We start from the raw sequence: 11250 nt of genomic DNA on the forward strand, positions 1-11250 counted from the left end.
TATAAGCATATGTTGTCAACTCACATAGTAAACAAAAGAACTAACTTCGTATATCACTACAATTTGACTATTTGCATATTTCTGGCTGTAGACACTTTTAGAAACTATTATCTGATTTTTCTTTGTTAAAAATTTAGCCAGTAGGTAGTAATTGTTTGACTGTTAAGGATTCCAGTGCAGTCAATTTTAATGTGGACAGTCAAAATTCCAAATCTAAGCGAAGTTTAAAGGAAAATATTTAAACAAAACCTTATATTAAAATCTCTTTTTACTCAGCACTGGTATTAAGCATGTGTCCAGAAATTTTCAGTTATTTTTATCATGATCACGTGCCAAATTGAGATTGAATGGCTCTGTTTTTCTGTAATATTTAGTATTTTTATGGTAGTTACTATTTTGTAATTTTTCTAAAAATGCTAATTACTGCAGAAGTTGAGAAAGAATGGTGTTTGTAGAGAGGAATAAGGAACATCCAAGTGAAATGAAGGAAAATGAATTAAGTTTGTGCGAAGGGGCATAGGATGCGTTTGGAGTCACTCACATGTCCTCAGCTGAGTTGCTATTTCTTTTACCTTACTGAAGTCCCTTTCTGCCTCGTTATATTTTGTACTAACAGTATGGAAGGCAGAAAAATGAACAGTCATCTTTGCTGTGTTGACACCTTACTTCAGGGTATACCCTGAAGTATATTCATTTTGTATAGTCAGACACAGGTGTTCTATAAAAAAAAAAAAAAATTGCTCTCATTGTACCATAAAAGGTAAGTATGAGGCATGAGTAAAGATCAAATGATTCTATATTTAGATAGATTTAAGGTACATTTAATCCTACTATATACCGATTATTATTTTACTTGATCTTAAACATTTGTCATTTTCTACAAGTAATTTACGAAGAGTGGTGTCTTTGCATTGCATTATCTTGCATTGAAATGAATGAAACAAACATGTAAAAAGCAAACATGTTTTCACCAAGGGCTGTACAGTTCTTTAGACACCTTAGTGCAGCTATTATTAATGGTGTGACTACACCCCAGGTGGTTTCCCTTTAACCTGTTAGTCAAGTATTCTCAAAAGAAGACCAAAGTGCAGTCTGTTCTTGAGCATAGTAGATCAAAGGAACGAATAGAACATGGTCATTTTAAAGGATGCTTTCCTGAAAGTGATGTGATACTAGTCTCTCTCTCTCTCTTTCCCTTTTAATTACCTGATGTCTGACGTTACCATTATAGTCTGTCATGTTATTTTACAAATTTTAATCGTGATTATTTCAGGTAAGTTGGCTAAAGATCACATTATGCATACTTTGTCTTGTCTTGTAACCTGCTACTCTTTGACTCTTATGTCTTAATCATTAAAAACATAAGAGTAACGTGAAACGACTAATGAATAGTGAGAACTTCTGACTTTAAAATGTGACAACTTAAAACCCAGCACTTAAATATTGGGAGTAATACTGAAGAACAAGTTACGCTTATTATGCACAGGCAATTTTACCACAGAAATATTCAGGCACAGCTTGTTTTTGTTGCCAGGTGGTTGCAGGGAGGGAGAGAAAAAACATTGCACTAGCTTGTCAATTATGGAACCAAGACTACGGATTTAAACAAAACAAAACCAAACCCTTTTTAAATGATCAGTTCACACAGCCAGTTTAAAGCTGGCTTGTAAGGTTTAGTGTTTTTTAAAATTTCTTCAGTATTGTTGTAAAGCTAGTGATGCTGATATATTAACTGAAATTTTTAGATGTCTGTCTTGAAAGAGCTTTTACTTGCTGTCCACAAAATAAGTTTTGTTACTGTTGTTCTTTTTTTGCTAGTTCTTCATAACAGTGCTTAAAACAGTCCTATGCCTAGGGATTATTATAGAATGAAAAAAAAAATAATGAGAGTGGGCTAGAGATTTGAGACGTTTCAGTCATCCTCTTTACATTTGCTTTTTTACTAGTTATATGACTTCCTTACACAACATGTTACAAAACTGTATCTCTGACACAAAAGTCTGATAATTCTAGATACTAAAATCAGGAACTTGCAGCTTATAAAGTTACACCTTCTAGGGGAGCATCCCAGTCATTAGGGAGCAATGAAATGTCTCAAAATAATAATAAAAACACCAATCACCAAACAAACAAAAAACAAACAAACAAAAACATGAAACCCAAAGTAATGAAATGTGTAAGACCAAATGTAGGTCTTGACATTCGCTTGTGGTGAGAAAGGTAGCTCAATGGCTTTTCGGTCCCTTCATGAAAAGTAAGTACGTTCTCGGAAATTTTTATAGAGCTTGTAATATGTGATTTTTTTTAAATCTGTAGTGAAATTAACAGAACCTTCTGTTTTGAAATAGTCATTATGAAGGAACTGAGATTTGGTTGTAAATGGCTGCAAGCTGAAATAGTGGAGAATGTTATGTTGATTGTAAGAGTCAAGCTGTCATCCTACACTTTAGTTATGGTGGGCAGGCAAGTCCCTGAAAGAAACACTGAGGCAGTGGCTTATCTGATAATTATGTGCACTCTGTGCTGTATGATTGGAATAGTTAGCTGATTTAACCTCATTTTTCTTTCCTTTACTGAACCACAGCTGAAGTATTTATCTAATTGTAAGCACTTTACTCTGTCTTAGCATTCATATGCTTCATAAACCTACCTGTGAGAGACTAAGGAGGGATAAGTATTTCTTAATTACTCAGTGGAATGTACTTGTACAAAGAAAATACTTCTTGCTCGCAAGAACCCTCGGCCACATGAGGAATAACCTCTTAGAAGAAGACTTTTCCATGGTGAGGATCCATCCTGTGTTCTGCGTCCTCAGTTTCAGTATTACCGTTTGGCAGGGCTGTAGAACAGCTTACATTACTTTGCTTCTATACATACATTTAGAGAGACCTGATAAGTTCCACGATAAATCTCATCTGTACACCCATGAGACTTGGAGGGAAGATGGGGAAACCGTACACCATGTAACTACTGCCAGGCCCGTCACAGGAGCCATCAGCCTGTCAACAGCCCATCTCCACAAGCCCAGAGGATCACAGGGACTCAGTGGCAGGTGAGGAACACAAAATAATGACTCAGTGTAGGGCACACGCTATCAGGGATGTCACCCTAACCAGGGCTGTCCCTGCAAAGCCATCAGCCACATCGGGTGGACACTTACCAGCCTGAATGGATGCTGGAGCACCTGTTGGTCTGAGGGTCAGGCAAGACTACTGCACAGGGATATGGAGAAGGAGCATGTGGGGATGGCATGGGACTTACAGGATGCTTTGGGGATGAGACAAAGGCTGGGGAAAGGAGGCATTTGGGTGATTCTCAGAGGAACAAATGTGGAAAAACAGAGGGAAAAAGGGATTCAGAAGGCTGGTTCCATATGAATAGCTGGCCGTTCAGTATGTCTGCCAGGTACTACCCTGTGCCTGATCAGCAGTCTGTCTTACGTTCGTTTAACTTTTTCTCTGGCCAGAGGGCTCCCAGTTCTGCATGTGGGGTGGTCTGTCGGCCAGGAACTGCAGTCAGACCTCTGGTCAGAAGGCCTGTGAGGTGCCTGTAACTGGAGAGATGGCATAAATGAGGGGTGGAGGCTCCCTGGGTCATAAGGGCCCTTGTGTCCGTGGTGTGCCTCGAAGGCTGTGAGCCCATTGTGGAGGGTAGCCTCTGGGGGAGCAGAGGAGTTCTGGGGAGCTGTGCGTGGAGGTGTGCACACAGGTGAGAGGGTCAGTAGCAGTAATGGCAGGCTGCAGCCTTGGGGCTAAATGGGTTTTCAGTTTTTAGTAGTACTTAGCAGTGCAGCAGTGAGGCTAATACTCAGAGAAGTGAAACATAGCATACTATTCTTGGGGGCTCTCTCTGTCTTCGAGATGCTGAAAAATGAATTACTAAATTTTCACTGAAACTGGAGGAACCTGACCTGTCAGCTGCTTTGTATGTGATATCAGCAGGTTGCTCAGCATGCCTATGAAGTGGGCACAGAACCGAAATTGCAGTATTCCACTTGACAGAAGGTAAACTTAACAGAAAGCCCTGACCAAGAAACATCAGAAAGCATGCTGCACGCAGTGTTACGGTGGCAGCACAGGTTGCTCAGTAATGTCAAAGTACTATGAACTGATTGAAATAAACTACATGGTTAGTGGATTTTTGTTTTGGGAAGGTGGAAACAACATGTGTAAGATTTGGTGGGTTTTGTTTGCGTGCTTTGTTTATTTACTCTCCGTGCATTGAAGACATCAGCAATGTGTAGACCTGTTGGATGTGGTTAGGGCACTAGTGCCATCTGCTGGTACTGATCCATTCCTAAAAATGGGTAACATTACTTCCCAGGAGTAATATACTAACACGTGAGGAATTGCTGCTGGCATGATACTAAAAGGAGTACATGTATAGATTTGGTGCCTTAACATAATGAAGTGGATCAAGTAAGACATACAAAGGCGACATATCAGCTGTTCATCATAACTTGACTTGCTAAAGCAAATGCAAGTCTTGAACCACATTTCATCCTGCTCAGCAAAGATTTGTTTCTAGTAGGTTCTTTAAATAGGGCTTTACAAACAATGCACAGACTTCTGTTGAAGTTTACCGTATTTTAAAACTCAACTTGGAATAATATTTTCTTCTGTTTCTCCGTCTTGTTAAACTCAGCACAACCTTCTCATTTCAGTTTATTTGAAATTACTGCTCTAAGTGGCTGATGCACTGTTTGATGTTTGAATATTGAACAGTAGTAATCTTGGCAACAGTTCAAAAAAATGACTTTTCTATCTGAAGCCATAGGATCTGCAAATATGCTCTTTACTTTGTCCTTCCATCCCTTAAAAAAAAAAAGTGTCCCACATCTGAAGTTGCTTACCTGAGGTAATATACTCACCATTCTCCAGAGTACTGAATAAGTGGTATGAACTGCTACAATGAAAGTAGGGCTATGACTACTCTTGTTCCCCTGAAATAAATATCTGACTTGTACAAGGTCTTGTCCTGTGATGGAAAAATTTGCAGAAGTATCAGGTACTTTATATTGAACTGGTGGGTTGTGGTGCTGGTGTTTTCTTTTTAAATGAAGCACTTAGCCATATATATATATATATATATATATATTAATCTGCTGCATTACTTTATTCATATTTATTACTTAGAAGTAACTTACATTGGGAAACAGAGGCTTATTTGTTCAGGTATTAATAACTTCCATATTTCTTTTGCAATTGATTACAATGACAGACTATTTTTGTAACTTAATCCAAGTAGCTGAAGAGGTGCAAATTTTCTGCTTTTATTTCTTCATATATTTGACCTCATGAGAGTGCAACACTGCTTTCAGTTGCATCATGCTTAGAGTGTGCATTTGTGTATTTTTTTCAGCAGATTAATTCAACTTCTTGTTTGTCTACTGGTATTCATCTGTATGCAGATACTAACAAATGTATTTCAGGCTGATATCTTAATTTGAAAATTTTCTTTCCAGTAGTAAGTTCTGGGTCTGTGCAAAGTTCCTTCATTGTCACATTTTGCTCTTAGAGCTGTGACTTTCACTTCAATACCGCTACCCTTGTAAACTGAAGTATACCTGCTATTGTTTTCATTCTGCTTCCAGTGCTCAATAACTTTAGTACCTCTCAGTAATTATTCAGCGAAATTACTAGCATCTCCCACACACAACTGTTTTTCTTTGGGGTCCCTCCGCTGTGGGCACTGTTTTTAATGCTTTTTAATGAAGCAACATTATATTTCATCAGAAAGAAAAAAAAAAAAGAAAAAAAAAAAGTGTACTTATCCTTTTAGAACAGAATGAGGTTGAAATGGTTTGTAAATCCTTCAGGTGTCTACTTCACTTCTGGATTTGTACCTGTTCAGAGCAACTTCCTGTTTGCCTTACCAAGCTGAGTGGTATAAACAAGAATTCCAGTTTGATAATCTGCCACATTATCAAGAGCAATCTGAACAGTCCCTTAAATAAAATCAGTTGCGAATAGGAGTACTCTCTTCTAAAGTGTTAGCGTGCAGGATCAGTAGATCGATCCACTTGCCCAGTTCTTGAGAACTATCTAAATGAACTGAACTTCCCTGTATTAAGCTTTTATAGTGCATCACTGTCTTCTGCCACCAGAACATGAAGCATATCATAGTGATTTAGGACCAACTTGACTGTTGGCATATTTCTCACAACTTAAGTGCTACTTTCTCCTTCCAGCTCAAGTGAAGTGTGACTGTCCTCTCCCAGCAACAGTGAGGAATATGCACAACCATCCCTTTTGGAAGACTTTGTTACTCACAGGTTTATGTTGTGATGTGTTCTCAGGCTGGTGATAAACCTCTGACTCTTGTCTTCAAATTGGCTGCTCTGTTTTCCACATTGTGTTGCAGAAGTACATTTTGTGGCAGGTGCTGCTTTGTTTCTTCTCCCGTTCTTACGAGTGGTTTTACATCCTGTGAAGATATTTTTTGTTGGTTCCAATGAAAGAGCATCTGATGCAACTTTGCATTGCTTAGAGCTAACAGTGGAATTTTCTCTGAATGCAGTAAAAGCATTTGACAGTAGAATTGCAAAGATATTTTTTATGCGTTAAAATGCGTATTGATGTTCTTGCCTAATACTACCATAAATATTTTGTGTCATGGTATTTGTGATTCCCTTAGCAATACAACAGTAAAATCAGTAACTACAGGCCATGCTTTGATTTGTGGAGCAGGAAGATAGAAGCAGTAGTACTAGTAGTAGCAGTAGTACCTGTCTCTGTAACATCTGAGTATTCCATGTGAATAAATTGAACAGGAATAATTGCCTTCTTTTGTCAGGCTAAGGTATTTCTATGAGATTATCCTTTATCTAGAAAGTGATGCAAAGTGTTTTTTTTTTTTTTTTAGTATGTATATATATAATACTATTTTGGAAAATATCTAGAGATTCTGGAAATAAAAACTAATTCCTTGACAGTCTTTATGGATTTTACAGTTTACTTGTAAATATAACTTGACAACTGAGAATAACAGTCATCTGGCTGTGGATCTCCAATTCATTTTTTTTAACAACAACAACAAAAAAGTATTGACTGACCACTATCTAAATAATCCATAAATTGTGGTTATCTTGTTTCTGTCATTTTTGAAGATAATCTAGTTCTCTTGATTTTTTTTTTTCCATCATATAGTGACAGGTCTGGCTGGATTTTTGAGTTTTCTGTGTAACTGTGTCCTTTCATAGGAGACTATATTGCATCTTTCTCTTTTGAAATTCCTTTTCAGTCTTTCTAGTTCAGACAGTCTTTCCTTGCTTTCTTTTACACAGTCAGATACAAATTGTATGCCTCCACCCTGCTGTTACCTTAAATTAATGTAGAAACTTCTAGGTGAATTTGGTGAGCTAAGTATTTGTAAGTGGCAGCAGGATTTAGAGGAATTTTGGATGTTAACTTTCAGACTATTTTTCTGTCTTTTCAGGTCTCTGGATGGCAGACTCTCAAAAGAAATGCTGTTTTAAGAGGTATGCCTCAAGTAGGCCAAAACATTCCTGGCTAGTTTATATATAAATGATAAGGCCATACTTTGAAGGAGACTCTGCTTATCCTCTCTGTGAGCTTACATTAATCATAGTTTTCAGGACTGAAATCTTTCTGAAAGGTAAAAATTTGTACATGAGCATTCAGCCTTGTCTTGTTGGTGATGCGGCTTTACTGGAGTGATCTATAATAAACTGCCACGTTTTTGTTTGGTAGTGGAAATCTGCCTTAGATGAAATAATGGGATGAACAACACCAGTTGACTGACATGTAAATGTCCACTGCCAGCATCTCCTGACTCTTTTTTTTTTTTTTTATTCTAATAAGGAACGTATTGCAGATGCCTTTATAATTGTCTTCACGCATTGCCTCATGTATGATGTAATACTTACCAGACAGTCAGAGGCTGATGGCATTCCATTCCAGCAGCGTGATTATAAATCCATGTTAACGAACCAAGATGAAGAAATACGAATCTTTGTCCAAGTGATCATTTTGGCATGTTAGTAGGATGTTTGGAACCTTTTGCTTGTGTGCTGTCCGTATTCCAGCACTTAAAGATTGCCTCTTCTCTTTCCATTGTAGATGGGCTGTTTCTGAATAATTCATTGTTTTACGGATGTTAGGAAAGCAGTTTCTTCAAAACTGAATTGGATAGCTCTTCCATTAACTCTCTCATTCATTCCAGAATTCTTCACTAGCAGAGTTCAGGGAAGTAGGCTTTGTTAGTTTTCCTCAATGACAGAGATTGATCCAGCCCAATCTTTTCGGTGCTTTCTTTCTAAAATTTCTCTGAAACAGGACTTCTTCATTCTTTCAAGGATTGATTCAGGTCTCTGAAACCCTAGAAGCTTTCTTGTTTCTTTAAAGCAGTAAGTACACTGTTGATCAGTTTTGTTATGACTCTAAAATAATTCCCAGTGGAAAATACTGACTGTATGAATAAAAAAAGTGGCTCTTCAGCTATTGTCTGAGATACTGGTATTCTTAGGAAGTTGAGCTGGTAAGTTGAGTGAGGCCGCTCTGAGTGCATGGTGGGATTAGAGCCCTTTGGAAGTTACTTCCCACCTACACAATCCTATGAATCTTCATAACCTGCATTTCACAATTCCTGTAAAAACAGATGAGATTCAGGTTGATTATTAAGAAGCATCTGTTGTCGAGAAATGTTTTGTAATTCTAGAACTGATAATTGAAACTTCCTCATTCCAACAGCAAGGTCTTGAGGGAAGGAGGATCATGTTTTGACTCTTACATTCGCTTGTTTGCTAGATGAGGAGTGAGAAACTTTGAAATATTTACCTAATGTCACTGTTCAGTCAGCAGATTAAGAGTGTCATAAAATTAACCACACTTCTTTCAGTTTCTTTGAGACTACCTGCTGTAATAGGCTATAATTTAAGCAGGTAACTGTGTGGGAGAACAAATGAAGGCCTATGTCCTACAGATTTTCTTTGCTTGATTTTGACTTTCTTAAACATAAATATAAGAAAGACATTTGTAGTCTTCTAACTGCTACAGACGACTAAGTTTTGCAGTGTTCAACTTTGAAAAAGATTCTATTCAGTTCTGAAAAAGATGTTGCAAACTTTCAGATCCTGGTCTGTCCTCTGAAGTTGCATCTTTGCTGTGTGGGTTATTTTGTGTATTATGCTTTTTCTTTGTTTGTTTTTTAATACAAGACATCAGACTAGGTGGTGCTTTGGAAAAGTAGAGTCATCTCCTCCTGTTATTACTTCAGGGCAGAACTTGTGACCAAACATCAACCTAATTCTTCCACTGTTCTTTTAAAAGCATCCAATTTTAGATGGTATTGTGCTAACTTCATTGAGTGGAAAATTGTGTGATTATAACCTGATACCAGTTCCTTGAAGTACTCAAATGAACATCTTGAGTGTAACAAAAACAGTAAAAAATGAAGTATACCTATCACATGGGTAGACCAAGGCAGTATAATAGGGTAGTAAATTAATGGCATCATTGACCACTGATCAATTCATGGGTAATTCAGGTTGGAAAAGATACCAGGTCATCTAATCCAAATGCTCGAAGCAAGGTAAGCAATGAGGTCATACCAGGTTGCTTGGGGCTTTATCCCATTGTTTGAACATTATTATCTTCTGAAGTTGCAGGCTTGCTTGGGAACATGTATTCAGAGATGTCTTTTGAATTTTTTTAATTATTATTTTTAGATTACTTGTTTGGGAATTTCCTGCATTTATATTTATCTCTCTTTTTAAAAAATACTGCCTTCTGGTTGAGGGATGAGAAGATGAGGTTTGCTCAAGATACTACCTGAAGCTGAGATTTGGAGAAATTCATTCCTTTTTTCAAAGGGAAGGTGTTAAAGGGAAAGCTTGGTTCTGTCCAGAAAATAGGTTTGCTACTGGCTAATCCTGGTGATTCTTAGTCTAACTTTGTGTTTTGGACATCACATAGTCATGCTGCTTAGTACCAGTTTTTACTTGCAATGTATGATATTACTAATATGGATTAGCTGTCTGTGCAGAAAGTGTAATAAGTGTGCAGAACGATGTTTCTTCTGTTGTAATTGCTCAGAAATCCAGCAGCTGGTAAATGTGCTTTTCCTGCTTTCCTTTATATTACTACATGTTACTGTGGTAGAAGGTCTTTGAGATTACTACAAAAATAATCAAGGCAAATGCCGAGACTTCTGAAGAATATTGGGATTCTCAGTATACATGTTATGTTGCTTTCAGGGGAGCCCACCATTTACAAAAAAAAAAAAAAAAAAAAAAGAGAGAAAAAACCTAATTAGGTTTTTCAGTAGCTTGGTTTGGTAAACTCAGTAACTGAGCTGAGATTTGCTAGCTGTAATTATGTGTTAGACCATACATTTTTAACAAATAGATTGGAACGCATTACTGTTCTTGTCACATTGAAATAACTGCGAGACTCTGTAATAATTCAGGTGGAGTTAAGATGACGTAGAATTAAGATTTGGGATTTTATTTATGGTATGCCTTTCAATTTTTGCAATTGTTGTATTTTCTGTTCGCTTCTAATCCTTGGACATGATCCAATTTTTTCTCAACAGAAGTGAACTTCCACATATATATGGTTATTCCATGTGTATATGGTTACTCAAAGAGGGTGTGCGTGTGTCTGTATACGTATTTGGTGAGAACTTGTCTATCTTACATGATGAAAGTGACTAACTTTTTTTCAGCAGTGTGCTGTAGGAACATGGGAATATTGGAGCTCCTCAAGAGCAGATAAGTAGTTTAAATAGACTAGTACCCCTTGTAAATTGATAGTTGTTAACATATGTCAGGTAGGAACATGCAAGGCATCCTGTGCTCTACCTCTATTCACAAAGAGTCATAGAATCATAGAATGGCTTGAGTTGGAAGGGACCTTAAAGATCATCTAGTTCTACGCGACCTGCCCTGGACAAACATGTCACCCACCGGATCAGGTTGCCCAGGACCCCATCCAGCCTGGTCTTGAACATCTCCAGGGATGGGGCATCCACAACCTCTCTGGGAAACCTGTTCCAGTGCCTCACCACCCCCTGAGTGAAGAACTTCTTCCTAACATCTAACGTAAATATCCCCTCTTTTAGTTTAAAACCATTCCACCTTGTCCTGTTATTATATGCCCTCACAAGGGCAGAGCAGGGGGGGCAATCACCTTCCCTGATGGCATGGGGAGTTTCATCCAAAATGTTGTGAATAGTAGCTTAGCTTTGTATTTTGTATTACTAAATGTAGCCTGTTTATTCTGCTCAAAT

The 11250-nt window shown here is 37.7% G+C and overlaps 1 protein-coding gene across 6 annotated transcripts in view; it reads left to right on the forward strand.

Annotated features, from left to right (window-relative positions):
* The window catches only part of PCGF3 (polycomb group ring finger 3), a 54170-nt gene that overhangs the window by 17839 nt on the left and 25081 nt on the right, over positions 1-11250 (forward strand). Inside the window, exon 1 of one of the 6 annotated variants that reach the window (XM_035309701.1) lies at positions 7438-7480. The exons of the other annotated variants lie outside the window; for them this stretch is intronic. The gene's annotated coding sequence lies outside the window, so the exon portion shown is untranslated. Of the gene's footprint in view, positions 1-7437; positions 7481-11250 lie in introns of those variants that run through there. 6 annotated transcript variants of the gene reach the window in all.

Source organism: Oxyura jamaicensis, chromosome Z (assembly GCF_011077185.1).
Source record: "Oxyura jamaicensis isolate SHBP4307 breed ruddy duck chromosome Z, BPBGC_Ojam_1.0, whole genome shotgun sequence".
Lineage (NCBI taxonomy): Eukaryota > Metazoa > Chordata > Aves > Anseriformes > Anatidae > Oxyura > Oxyura jamaicensis.